Source organism: Hemiscyllium ocellatum, chromosome 8 (assembly GCF_020745735.1).
Source record: "Hemiscyllium ocellatum isolate sHemOce1 chromosome 8, sHemOce1.pat.X.cur, whole genome shotgun sequence".
NCBI lineage: Eukaryota > Metazoa > Chordata > Chondrichthyes > Orectolobiformes > Hemiscylliidae > Hemiscyllium > Hemiscyllium ocellatum.
Window position 1 is genome coordinate 69,082,630 of NC_083408.1, and position 14,409 is coordinate 69,097,038.

General features: G+C 39.7%; 1 long non-coding RNA gene across 1 annotated transcript in view; it reads left to right on the forward strand.

The window, feature by feature from the left end:
- The window catches only part of LOC132817906 (uncharacterized), a 226,171-nt gene extending 212,195 nt beyond the window's left edge, over positions 1–13,976 (forward strand). The window contains exon 4 of the long non-coding RNA XR_009644931.1: positions 13,882–13,976. This is a non-coding gene — a long non-coding RNA (uncharacterized LOC132817906). The remainder of the gene's footprint in view (positions 1–13,881) is intronic.
- Positions 13,977–14,409: the final 433 nt, after the last annotated feature.

Below are 14,409 nucleotides of genomic sequence, written 5' to 3' on the forward strand. Positions count from 1 at the left end.
TAGCCATGATGCCTCCACTATCTTGTGACTTGCAGGTATCACCAGCATCCCCACCGCCTCTCTGAAGAAATGGCTGGATCCCCTGAGAAACCACCTCCTCACCTCTCAGGTCAAGAGGTTTGAGAGAAAGCAGCATCAAGGCTGCTTCTGCCTCCCCCATCAGCACAATAGGAACAGAAACAGTGGGACACTACAAGCCCCTCACTGCAACAGCTCTGCGGTTGGCCAAGGAAGAAATAGCCCATGCTGCTGGCACTCTGACAACTGTTAGAGATCAGGCCCTTGCTCAGACCCACGTAGGAGAGGACCCTCGATGGTATCGGAATCAGGGACTCCATCCACATGCACAGGGAGGGACAGGAGGAGCAGACTGAGATATGGGACACATTAGCTCTCATTGCTTCTGCTCATTGGATGCTGCCTGACCTGCTGTGCTTTTCCAGTGCCACACGTCCTCACTTTCTCCTCATTGCCTTGAACCTGTAGCAGTGCAGTGAAACACGTGATCAACTGCCTGCCTTTGTGAAGCCAAATTCAGCTCTCAAAGAATCTGCTGGAGGCTCAGACCTTACACTCCAACAGCCCAGCCAATACTGCCTCAGGACTGAAGGTATGGCAACAGCCAGGCAGGAAACCTGGTACAGCTAGCTGCTCTTTCCTCACAAGGAGACAGAGCTTTTCAATGGGACATATATACACAGCTCCCTGCAGACTTCTCTATTCATGACAATGCTGAGGTGGCTTGACCCTTCAACCCTCGGAAGTTGAAGCTTTAGGGTAGGCATGGCCTGGCTAGACAAAAAGTGAGGACTGCAGACGCTGAAAGCCTAGATTAGAGCGGTGCTGTAAAAGCACAGCAGGTCAGGCAGATCGAGGAGCAGGTGCAATGAAAGCTAATGTGTCCCACATCCCAACCTGCTACTCCTGTCCCTCCCTGTGCATGTGGATGGAGTCCCTGATTCTGATACCATCGAGGGTCCTCTCCAGCCTGGGCCTGAGCAAAATTATTCCTGATGAAGGACTTTTGCCCAAAACGTCGCTGTCCTGCCTAGATACAAGTACCTCACGGGGTGCCAGACCAATCCTCCAGGGCCAATGGCTCCACTACACAGCAAGCTGTCTCCAGTTGTGGAACCAGGGAACTCACTAAGACATTGTCCTCCGGTTTGGGGGGGTAGGGTGTTTGGGGTGGTTGGGGCGGGGGACATAAAGAAGAAAATGTATGAAAAGCACTTTGGTCACACAGGTAACAATGCTCTGTTCTGTTCTACATGTTGTTCATTACTATGCCAAGCTCTAATATTATTGAAAACAATTCGGTAAACTTTATTGCCCAATGCTAGATGATCGACTCCACATGCTTCTCTGTACATGTTTCTAAGATGCAGTGTCTTGCCTTCTAGCTTCTGCCTAGCTCTCCATACATATGTCTCTCCTCTTTTTAACTCCACCCATTTACACCCATTGAGGGACAGCTCCATGACATGGGAATTTTGATCCAGGATCCTAAAAACCTTATACAATATGCTCTCCAAGAATTTTACACCCACACCCTGTCACAAACCATGGTTAATATTTATAGGTACTCTCAAATGAGTTATCTGGATTACCTTTTGTAACAGTATTTACTGAACATTTTTTCCTTACATCTCCCACCCAAGTGTCTGACTTGATTCATCGGTGTCAGTAGGAGGTCAGGGCAATCTGTGACAAGGTATAGAAATGCTTGAGGTAAACTGGGGATCCTTCTCTTCCCTGTTGGCTTCCATTCAATCAGCAGTGCTTGGTGAGAGGTCTTGCATTGATGCAACTGCAGGAACTTAAGCTTGTTGGGTTATTCCTTCTTTTACGCCATTAGCATTTGGATTAAGTGTGAAGCTATGTCTCTGCAGAGTGATGTTGCTTTTCAGTGATTAAAGGTCTCAGTTGCTGAATAAAACTTTAACTTCCTGCTCAAACCATTGCTGTAAGAAAATTTGGAAACAATATGGACATAAGGAGCTTATAAAAGGACATAGAAAGGTTAAGTGAGTGAAAACATCTGACAAATGGAGTACAATGTGGGAAACTGTGAAACTGTATATTTTTACAGAAAGAATAAAAAAGCAGATGATCTAAATGGCGAGAGGTTGCAGAGCTCCCAGTTGCAGAGAGATCTGTGTCTTTGTGCATGAATTTCAGAGGTTAGAATGGAGGTACAGCAAGTGGTCAGGAAAACTAATAGAATGTTATGTTTAACTGAGAGGGGAACTGAGTGAAAGAGTATCCAAGTTATGCTTCAGTTATACAGGGCGTTGGTGAGAGTGGAATACTGTTACTGGTTATGATACCTAGGGAAGGATGCTCATGCGTTGGAAGCAGTTCCAGAAGATTTACTAGATTGCTAGAAAATATCTTACTAGACTACTAGAAATGATTTGTACTTGATTACTAGTAAATATTTTAGAAATGACTGTCCATGACAAAAACAGGGTAGTTCTGCATGACCGTAAGGCTTGACAACTCCATGTTATTGAATAAATAATAGTGTTAATGAACAAAGAGACCTTGGAGTGCAGGTTCATAGCTCCTTGAAAGTGGAGTTGCAGGTAGATAGGATAGTGAAGAAGGCACATGGTATGCTTTCCTTTATTGGTCAGAGTATTGAGTACAGGAGTTGAGAGGTAATGTTGCGGCTGTACAGGACATTGGTTGGGCCAGTTTTGGAATATTGTGTGCAATTCTAGTCTCCCTGCTATAGGAAGGATGCTGTGAAACTTGGAAGGATTCAGAAAAGATTTACTAGGATGTTGTCAGGGTTGGAGGGTTTGAGCTATATGGAGAAGCTGAATAGACTAGGGCTGTTTTCCCTGGAGCGGAGGTTAAGGGATGACCTTATAGAGGTTCATAAAATCATGAGGGGTATGGATAGGGTAAATAGACAAGGTTTTCCCTGGGGTGGAAGAGTCCAAAACTAGAGGGCAGAGGTTTAAGGTGAGAGGGGAAAGAAATAAAAGGGACCTAACTTTTTCACGCAGACTGTGGTGTATGTATGGAATGAGCTGCCAGAGGAAGTGATGGAGGCTGGTACAATTACAGCATTTAAAAGGCATCTGGATGGGTAAATGAATAGGAAGGGTTTAGAGGGATATGGGCCAAATGATGGCAAATGCGACTAGATTTATTTAAGATATCTGAGTCGGCGTGGATGAGTTGGTCCGAAGGGTCTGTTTCCATGCTGTTGTCACAAAGGTGGTCCCTTTTTTTTCTAAAAGTGTTCCTTTTCTCAAGGATTCTATGCCCTTGGGTTTTTTTCAGAGGGATCGTAAACACTCCTGGCACCAATTAGACTGGTTTGGTACAGAGACTAAAGGGTATTAAGAGGCCCTTTTGCTTATATGTAAACAGATGAAACTTCAGGCCAAAGTGGTCATGTTTTTAGAAATGACCTGTATAATGAAAGGGTATGGTCAACTCTCTAGCTGAGCAGCTCAGTCCAGAACTGGTTAGGAGTTCAACAGTGAGTTGTGTAGAAACTTTCTCTCTCTTTCTATTCTTCTAACTTCAACCTGTAAGTATCTGTTCCTTTTTTTTAACTGGTCTTTAAGGGAGTTTGCTTATTGGGACTGTTGTGTATATTAGGGATGGCATAATTAAGTCTAGTTTGGATAGACTGAATTCTGTAGGGGTTCGTTATCCTGTTCTTTGTGTTTCATTGTGTAATTTTGCTAATAAATTTTTGTCTGTTTTGAAACCTGGTAGTCAACCTCGCTAACTTAATCTGGGTAATTTTCACTGTACACTTACCAGAACATATTACAAAGTTATGGTCTGGGCTGCATGCTTAAGAATGTTTTGAGTGATCTGGCCTAGTCCATAATAGATTGGAAGCTCTTTGTGGGATTTTAAACAGCACGTGGTAGGTGCTGTTGTCTTTATTTCGGGTGTTGGTTTGGGTGGGTAGACAAAGCTTGGGTTAGAAATGGCTCTTTCAGTCATCAAAGGTTTTCTGGAAGTGGATGCAGTGACTTTGGAAATTTTGCAAAACGTGAATAAAACCAAGCTGTAGGAATTAGCAGAGAAGATGGAATTGGACCTGCCTGCTTCTGTGAGGAAAGGAGAGGTAATTACGCCAGTAATTCAGCATTTAAACTTGCTTGGGAAACCATCAGAATCTATAGAGATAGCAAGAATTCGATTGCAAATGAAGCAGCTTGAGTTAGAGGCGAGAGATAAGGAAAGGGCAGCAGAAATGAAACAGTTTGAGTTACGGTTAGAAGCAGAAGAGAGGGTAAAAGATAGCAGAGAAAGAAAAACTGAGAGCTTTTGAACTTCAAAAACTGACACTTAAAAAGGAAAGTCAGCTTAAAAGGCTGGAGATAAAGGCTGAGGTAGACTTAGTGAGGAAGAGAGTGAGAATGAGCAAGCCCCTGGTGGTCAGAAGCCTAATGAGAAACTGTTTAAGTATGTTCAAGCATAAATGCAATGGCCAGTGGCAATGTGGGTTTTGTTGATCCAAATGAAACTTGTAAGTAGGTTGAGTGAGGTATTCACATCCCCACCAGAGGAGGTATCTGGGGAGTACGAGGAGGTGAAAAAGCCATCTTCAGTGCTTATGAGCTTGTACCAGAAGCTTATAGACAATGTTTCAGGAATCTAAGGAGGAACCTTGGTCAAACCTATATTGAGTTGAAAAGGATCAAACAGAGTAATTTCGATAGATGGATAAGCGCTTTAAAAATCAAGCAAACCTATGATTCCCTTAGAGAGGTAATTATTTTGGTGGAATTCAAAAATTCACTGCCTGAAATAGTGCAAACTCATGTGGAAAAGCAGAGAGTTAAAATGACAAGGTTAGCAGCTGAAGTGGCTGATGATTATGAGCTGCTCCATAAAATACAGTTTGGCTTCCAGAATCCATTTCAGTCCATGAGGGAAAAAGACTGGGGCAAAGAGAAATCCTCACGGGGAAAAGGAAGGTAGATCTCAGTGAAAATGATAAGGATAACTTACCACAGGGTAAAAAAGAAACCATTGAAGGAAACAAAGAAGTTGAAAAGCTCCGGTGTTTTCATTGTAATAAAGTGGGCCACACAAAATCACAGTGTTGGTGGGCTAGGAGAAAGCCAGATGTAGGAAAACCAGACAAGCCTGGGAGTTTTGTTGGACTAGTAACAAAAAGCACAAAGGAAGTTAGACAACTGCCTCAGAGTGTACAAGATGAACAGAGGTTAATTAAGGAGGAAGTGCCAAATCTGCTTTAAAAAATACACATGCAAGGGCAAAGTTTATTCACATAGGTCAGGAGTAGCAGGTAAAGAGGTTACAATATTAAGGGACACAGGATCCTCTCAGTCTGTAATGCTGAAGGATGTGGAGATATGTACTCCTGAGGGACTACTGCCAGAACAGGTACTTGTAACAGGAATTCATGGTAGACAAAAAGTACTCAATTATGTAAAGTGAGGATAGAGTGTTCCGAAAAAGAGTGGAGAACTTGTGGTAGGAGTACTGGACAAACTCTCAGTTCCAGGAATACAATTTGTCCTTGCAAATGAAATAGTTGATTCACCAGTAGGCGTGCTGCCTATTCTAGTTGAAAAGCCAGTGGAGACACAAACAACTGAAGAAATGAAGGATGTTATCCTGAAACTTTCCCTGCTTGTGTGGTTACAAGAACACAGGGGCATAAGTTGAAGCCAGAGAGATCAAAAGGCACAGATAAGGAAGCTGACATAGATTTATCTAAGACTTGTTTTGATCAGATAAGTGACACAGGGCAGTAGCAAATAGGTAAACATGCAATTACTTTTAGCTTTGCTAAACTGATTGAATTACAGCACAAAGATGAGAGCTTAAAACAGTTATATCAAAAGGCATACACAGAGGAGGAGAGTGAATGCCTTCCTGTGTGTCATTACTTAACAAATGATGTCTTTATGAGGAAATGGAGACAATCATACATTCAAGCAGATGAGAAATGGACAGAGATTCATCAAATTGTTTTGTCTGTAGGGTATAGAATGGAGGTGCTGCGAGTGGCTCTTGAGCCACCACTTGGAGATCATTTAGGGGTGAGAAAAACATAGGCTAAAATACAAAGACATTTTTACTGGCCTGGACTACACAAGGATGTAGTTGAATTTTGCCAGACATGTCATACATGTCAGCTAATCAGAAAACTACAGGCAATAATAACACCTGCACTTCTAATACCAATTCCAGCATTTGAGGAGGCTTCCACAAGTCTTGATTGATTGCATAGGTCTCCTACCTCAAACAAAGGTGGGAATAAGTATTTATTAACAATCATGGATATGTTGACTAGATTTCCAGAAGCAATCCCATTATGTAACATCACAGCTAAAAAGAATTACTTAAATTTTTTACTAGAAACAGATTACCAGTGGAGATCCAGTCAGATCAAGGATCAAACTTCACATCCAACCTATTCAAGGCGGTTATGGATAACTTGGGAATAAAGCAATTCAAATCTACTGCATATCATCCAGGGTCACAGGGAGCGCTAGAGAGATGGCATCAAACATTAAAGACCGGGTTGCAGGATTATGGTCAGGATTATCCAGATGTTTGGGATAAAGGAGTTCCTTTGGTGCTCTTTGCGATCAGAGATGCACCAAATAAATTGGCCAAATTCAGTTAATTTGAATTAATTTTTGGGCAAGAAGTAAGAGGACCATTAAAATTGATTAAGGAGAAGGTAATAAGTCAGAATGCAGAGACCACACATTTGGACTATTTGCCAAATTTTAGAGAATGATTAAGTAGAGCTGGAGAGCTGGCTAGCCGGCATTTAAAAGTATCACAGCATACAATGAAACAGGAAGTGGATAAGAAATCACAAATTCGCACTTTGGCTGTTGGGGATAAGGTATTGGTGTGACTTCCTGTAACAGATGAGCTTTTAAAAGCCTGGTATCAAATCGAGAGGAAATTGAGTGAGATGAACTACTTGATAAGGACTCCAGACAGGAAGAAATCTCAGAGAGTGTGTCGTGTGAATATGCTCAAAACGTATTTTGATAGGGAAGGAAAGCAAGAGGAGAAGGTGTTAATGATCACAGCACAGAAGGAAGAACCAAGTTCAGAGGATTCTGAATTGGACATTCCTCAAGTCAAATTGGACAATGAAGAAGTTGTCAAAAATTGGGATAAATTACTGAGTCACCTTCCACAAGAAAATTGAAATGACCTGAAAGAGTTATTACTATTAAGTGTGAAGATATGCAGAAATAAACTGGGAAGTAGTAACCTAATTGTGCATGATGTAGAGATAGGAGATGCTGTTCCACTTAAGCAACATCCTTATAGGCATAACCCTCCAAAGTTGGCACAGATTCAGACGGAGAAAGAAGGCATGCTCCGAGATGGCATAATCAAAGTGAGTTACAGTGACTGGAGCTCACCCATAGTCATGGTGTCAAAGCCAGATGATACCCAATGGTTGTGTGTGGACCATTGCAAAATCAGCGCCATTACAGAGACTGGTGCATATCCAATTCCACGGTTGGAGGACTGTATCGAAAAAGTGGGGCAAACAACTTACATTTCTAAGTTGGACATGCTCAGAAGCTACTAGCAGGCACCTTTGTCAGGAAGAGCAAAGGCAATTTCGGTTTTCAGAACGCTGAATGGACTGTATCTGTTCTAGGTCATGCTATTTGGAATGAAAAATACTCCAGCCACATTTCAGAGACTGACTAACAAGGTCATTGCTGGGTTACCCAACTGTATTGTTTACATTGATGGTTTTTAGTCACCCATGGAAGGAACATTTACAGCAGTTATTGGACTTGTTCGATTGAAATCGGAAGGCAGGCTTGGTGGTAAACCTAGCTAAAAGTGAACTTGTCAAAGCACAAATCACCTTCCTGGGCCACGTTACTGGACATGGACAAATGGCCCCATGGGATGAGAAAAAAAAAGTCATTGGGAATTTCCCACACTGTCAGCAAAAAAAAGCAGTACTATGGTTCCTAGGGTTGTGTGGATTTTACCGAAAGTTTGTACTAACCTTTAGCAGTATGGCTGCTCCGCTCACCGAATTGTTAAAAAAAGGGCAAGAAGTTTCAGTGGACAGTGGACTGTCAAAAGGCATTTGACAGCTTAAAGTCTTAACCACTGCCTCAGTATTAGTCACTCCAGATTACGCATAGCCTTTCAAGGTGGCTATCAATACCAGTAAAGTGGATGTTGGTGTGGTGCTCTGCAGGAGAATGACTAGGGGATAGAATGACCCATTGGCATTTTTCCAGGAATTGGAATGTTCATTGACAGAAATATTCAATGGTGCAGAAAGAGACTTTAAGCTTGGAGTTGGCATTATAACATTTCAGTGTTGATATTACCAGCAATGCATTTGAGACAATCGTACACACTGATCACAACCCATTGATATTTTTGGAAAAATTTAAGATTAGATTCCTTACAGTGTGGAAACAGTCCCTTCGGCCCAACAAGTCCACATCGACCCTCCAAAGAGTAACCCACCCAGACCCTGCATTTATCCCTGACGAATGCACCTAACACTATGGGCAATTTAGCATGGCCAATTCACCTGACCTGCACATCTTTGGATTGTGGGAGGAAATCCGCACAGACACGGGGAGAAAGTGCAAACTCTACACAGACAGTCGCCCGAGGCTGGAATCAAACCCGGGTCCCTGGTGCTGTGAGGCAGCAGTGCTAACCACTGAGCCACCATGCCGCCCATTAAGGACAGAAATGCCAGACTGTTTAGATGGAGCTTGTTATTGCAGCCGTTCAATTTGCCAATTGTACATATGGCAGGTCATGAAAACATGATTGCCGATGCGTTATCGAGACTCGAATGAGATACGGAGGCATTCAGTAGCAGGTGTGCACGGCCTGAATTAGCATGTAGTTGCACGTGTTTGCAAGATTACAGTTAGTATAGTGTATACGTGTGCTTTAGACTACTAACTGGGTTTTTGAAGGGTTTTGAAAATGAAGCCATCTTTTAGTATTGATGGGTTTTTTTTTAAGGGGGAGCTGTCATAAAGCTGGTTCCAATTTTCTAAAAGCTGTTCCTTTCCTCAAGGATTCTATGCCCTTGGTTTTTTTTTCAGAGGGGTCTTAAATGGTCCTGGTGCTGATTAGACTGGTTTGGTACAAAGCTCAAAGGGTATTGAGAGGCCTTTTTGGTTATATGTAAACAGATGAGACTTCAGGCCAAAGTGGTCATGTTTTTAGAAATCACCCATATAATGAAAGGGGAGTGGTCAGCTCTCTGGCTGACTAGTTCAGTCCAGAACTGGTTAGGAGTTCAACAGTGAGGTGTGTGGAAACTCTCTCTCTCTCTTTCTGCCCTTCTAACTTCAACCTATAAGCATCAGTTCCTTTTTTTTTAACTGGTCTTTAAGGGGGTTTGCTTATTGGAACTGTTATGTATTTTAGGAACAGCATAATTAAGTGTAGTTTGGATAAACTAAGTTCTGTAGGGGTTCGTTATTCTGTTCTTTGTGTTTCATTGTGTAATTTTGTGAATAAATTTTTGTCTGTTTTGAAACCTGGTAGTCAACCTCGCTAACTTAATCTGGGTAATTTTCACTGTACACTTACCAAAACAACTTACAAAGCTATGGTCTGGGTTGCCTGCTAAAGAATGTTTTGAGTTGTCTGGCTTGGTCCATAACACTGTATATCTCTATGTCCATGATTCTATGAACATAATATTGATCCCTGTCACTGTGATCCAGGTGGGTAGTAACAACATTATTTAATACATAGACTAAGAAAGAATATGAGCAACCAAGAGTGAAATTAAAAGACAGAACTGTAAAGCTAATGATTCCTAGATTCCTACCTAAGCAACTTGGTGTAGGGTAAATAAGATCAGAGAGTTGAATATTTGTCTAAAAGATGGTGTCGGAAAGTGGGTCAATTCATGGGGCATTGGCACCAGTGCTGGCTGAAGAGAGAGCTGTACCATTGGGATTGTCTATACAACTGCACTGGGATCAGTGTCCTGGCAAATGGTAGAAGTAGGGCCTAGAGAGAACTTTGAAGGTCATGAGCAATTGTAATCTTAATAAATAAATTACATTGGTAAGGGTAACCTGGAAGATGAATTCTTACAGTGAATTCAGGCCAGTTTTTTCAGAACAATAGAGTCTAAGATTTTCAGAGAACAAACTATTTAAACATGTTAATGCACAATGAGATAGAATTAATTGATAACCTCATAGGAAAAAAAATTCTCTAAGCAAGAGCGATTGTCACACAATAGAACTTCACAATCAGTTTGGGGTTGAGAAATATGGGTTTAAAACTAGGGACTTAAGCTTTAATAAAGGCCATTAAAAGGGAATGATGTCAAAATTGGCTAAAGTTGGAAAATAGCTTAAAAGACAAAATGGTAGAGAAGCAGTGGCAGTGGTCTAATACTATGATTCATAATCCTCAACAAAACTATATTCTGTTGAAAATAAAGATTGAGAAAAATGCATCATTTATGGCTAACTGAGGAAATTAATTTTTGGATTAAATTGAAAGAGAAAAGCTTACGACACTGCTAAATTAGTGAAAACTGGGATATTTTCAGAAACAGCAATGAATGGTTAAAAATAATAGAGGGAAAATTAAGAGTATGAAAGAAAATTATTAAGAAATATAAAAAGACATTACAAGTTTCTAAAGGTTTATGAGATTGAGACTAGGAGGTTAATTTTGGCAAACAAGTATATGGCCGACATTTTGAAAGAAACATTTTGTATTTGTTTGAAGGCATGGAAGACTTAAAATCATAATCAATAGTGCAGAAATACTATGAAAACTAATGGAATGGAATGCTGAAAGGTCCCCTGGACCTAACAGCCTGTATCCTAACCTCTTAAAAGTGGTGGTGGTAGAGATTGGTTGAACCTTAAAATCCTACAAAATTTTCTCAAATTTAGAAAGTTTCTAATGAATTAGAAAAGTGGACTTTTAACATCTATAAAAGAGGAAGACCAGAAAGCAGTAGACTGGGCCAGCAGTTACTTTTTATTTTTGGGAAAATTTTAGAATTCATTCATAATAGAGGTATTTGGGGATATAATAAGCCAGGTAAATAAAGGAGAACTGGTCAGAGTAATGTATTTGAATTTCTAAAAAGCATTTGATAAAATGCCCCATTATAGTTCACTGCATAAGAGTTCAGGTTGTTGGATAGAGACTGACTAACTTACAGGAAACAGTGGTTTGGGGTTAATAGATCGTTTTTAACATGGAAAGCTGTAAATAGTGCAGTATCACAGGGAACAATGCTGAAGTTTCAACTAGTTATGATTCATAGTAATGTAGGCACAGACTTATTTTTGCTAAATCCTCACTCTTTGTGTTATCTCCTACACCATGAGATCTTAGTTTGTGTAGTGACCTTTGATGCGGCACCTTGCTGAATGCCTTTTGTAAATCCAAATATTCTACATCTACACACATCAGATGATACTGTGGCATTTTAGGAGCTTAAAACACTTTTGACAGCAAAGGGTGTTAAAATGGCAGATTATTTATTGAAAAAAAATAAGTGAGATATAAATGGCAGTAACTGCCAATGAATAAGATCTGTTATGTTGATTACTGGATCTTGGATGATCAGAAAACACAGTCTGTATTCAGTACTAGCTCCCTTCACAAATTGTTTTCTTTTGGGATCATAAACTAATATTTTTAATTAGAATCTCACACTTTTCAAACATGCTGACTGAATAAGGTGAGTTAAACAGACAACGTCTTGGAACAATGTTCAAATGAGCAAGGGATAATGTCATGTTATCCTACATTCTATTTCCCATTGTTGAGTGCCTTTTATAACAATCAAGGTTGCTTGGATAACAAGGACAATACAAGAATATTTATTAATGATTTTAAATCATTTCAGCCAAGTTGTTTCTTTCTTTGATCTTTTTATTCTGTTGCTATTCAAATTTTCAGGAACCTTTGAAGCAACCATTTTCAGTTTTCTTCTGTTCTTTCCAGCTCTGTGTCGATCAGATTTTCCTTTAGAAATGTCCCTGTATGATAGCATTTCAAGGGAAGAAGCGGGGTAGCCAATGGAAGAATAGTACAAAAGTTAAACCAAATACAAGTTTTCTGTCCCTCCAGTAGAGACATAAAGGTGTGTATTCCTCATGTTGACAAGGGATTAAATTGAGATTTTGGCAAAAACATTTCAGGGCATTTGTATCCCTTGTACTATACACAGTGCAATTCTAACAGTTGAATTTCAAAGCCTGAAGTATGACCAAGGTGATACTGTTGATAATTTATTAATTAGATTGAGGAACTTGACTTTGCTAAATGGAGACTAGAAGTTGAAGCTTTTTGCCATGCCCTCATCAAAACCATAACATAGGGGAAAAAAATTGAAAGAAAAGCTACCGTTTTATATAGTGTGAGAAGAAGATGCTGATTGGTTGGGCCATCATTGTCTTAGAGATGCAGCAAGAATTAACATTGGAAAACATTAAAATACTTAATTTTCAAACGTTAATTTCAAGCAATCAAGCTTATAATTGCACTGAAACATTCCTTTAAGATCATTTGGGGAGATATTTATCTATGTTTATTCAGCTATTTCTTTTTGTGTCATTTAAATCTCTGTTTTTTCATCTTCAGGCAGAACTGGCAAGAACTATTTGCACTTTCTAAAAAAAAATTTCCACTATCCTTGTCTCTTGTGCTTAACTCATTTAATATTTTCCAACTGCTTTTTCTGTCAGTTTTATTTTAAAGTACTTAACTACGTTCTTGAAGAATAATAGCTCCAAAAATGATTTAAATCCTTGTATTAAATGTCAGTGTTTCAAAGGACAGTTTAAGTTTTTGATGTTACCTCTAGCTTTGCTTGTGAAACAGAAAACCATTTACCACACACTTTTCCAGATGTTGTACGTGGAATAGCTTTCAAATCTCTTTAGAATACATTTTGCAGTACAACAAATAATCGAGCTCATTGCTCATTTTGAAGGATCAGTTTTGATATGGTGTAATGTAGGTGATAATCCATTGATCTGTGCATAATATGGCTTTTCCTTTCACAAACCAAGGTCCCAGCTTAATGGTCTTAGATCTGCTAATGTAAGAGGAAATGTGAGGCAAAAAGAAGTAATTACATGAAAATATGAAAATGCTAAACTTGTCGGGCATTGCACTGTTATGCTAGGACCAACTTTTTCAAAACTACGTATTTGTCTTTTTTTTGCAAGAAATGCTCAACATTTTATGATCAGGTGAAAATCTGGAGCTGAGTTTTTTTTTAGATTCCCTACAGTGTGGAAACAGGCCTTTTGGCCCAACAAGTCCATACCGACCTTCCGAACTGTAACCCACCCAGTCTCATTTCCCTCTGACTATTGCACCTAACACTATGGGCAATTTAGCATGGCCAATTCACCTGACCTACATATCTTTGGACTATGGGAGGAAACCGGAGCACCCCTACGTAGACACGGGGAGAATGTTTAAACTCCCCACAGACAGTCACCCGAGGCTGGAATTGAACCTGTGTCCCTGGTGCTGTGAGGCAGCAGTGCTAACCACTGAGCCACCGTGCCGCCCCGCATGGTGAGACAGATTGATACAAAAGAAATGGAATCTGAAAGAAAAAGAGAAAGCAAAAATCAAACTGTTAAAGTTTAAGCTATTAACAGATTGATATTAACAGCTCAATTTCTCTGTTTTCAGTGTATTCTTAAGCCATGCACCATTTGGTTTCAATCTGATCCAACTAAAACTAGTCACCATGGATGAGATACTAAAAGATTGTTAATTCAATTGACCTTCAGCAAAGGACAACAGACATAATAAGAGAAAATCAAGGGGGGAAAATGTGGTTATTTCCTGATTAACATTGGTATTTCCTGTTGCATTATACAGGTTGAGTTTGAAATCTTCGTCATGCCATTGGAGAAGATGCCAAATGGTGGCCAGGTCTTCCCCACAGGTTGAAAAGCAAAACAAGGAATGTTTCCATGATCATATGCAGCTCTGTAACATTACTCAATTATGCATGAGAGTTTGAGTGGTAACCATTAGTGCATTTACAGTTCAAGAGCATCTTTGCAGAGAAAAAGCAATATTAAAGAAACTGAATGCTAAATCACTAAAAAAAAAGAAAAAACATAATACTGACAATATTATTTCTCGGTAATTAGCTGTTAACCATTACCACTTGCTGGATGAATAGTAATTAATTTACATTTAATAATCCTTCATGCTATGTTTGGTAGGTATTGTTGTCATTGGAATGTAGAACAAAAATTTATATCAGCAATAAATTAGCCAAAACTGAACTTCATACTTTTCGTAAATCTTTGTTGTTGGTGAGTCAAAGAATTAAGAAAATACAATGTGTAATATTAACTTGTATTATATATCTATACATCACTAATCTAGTGGCATCAG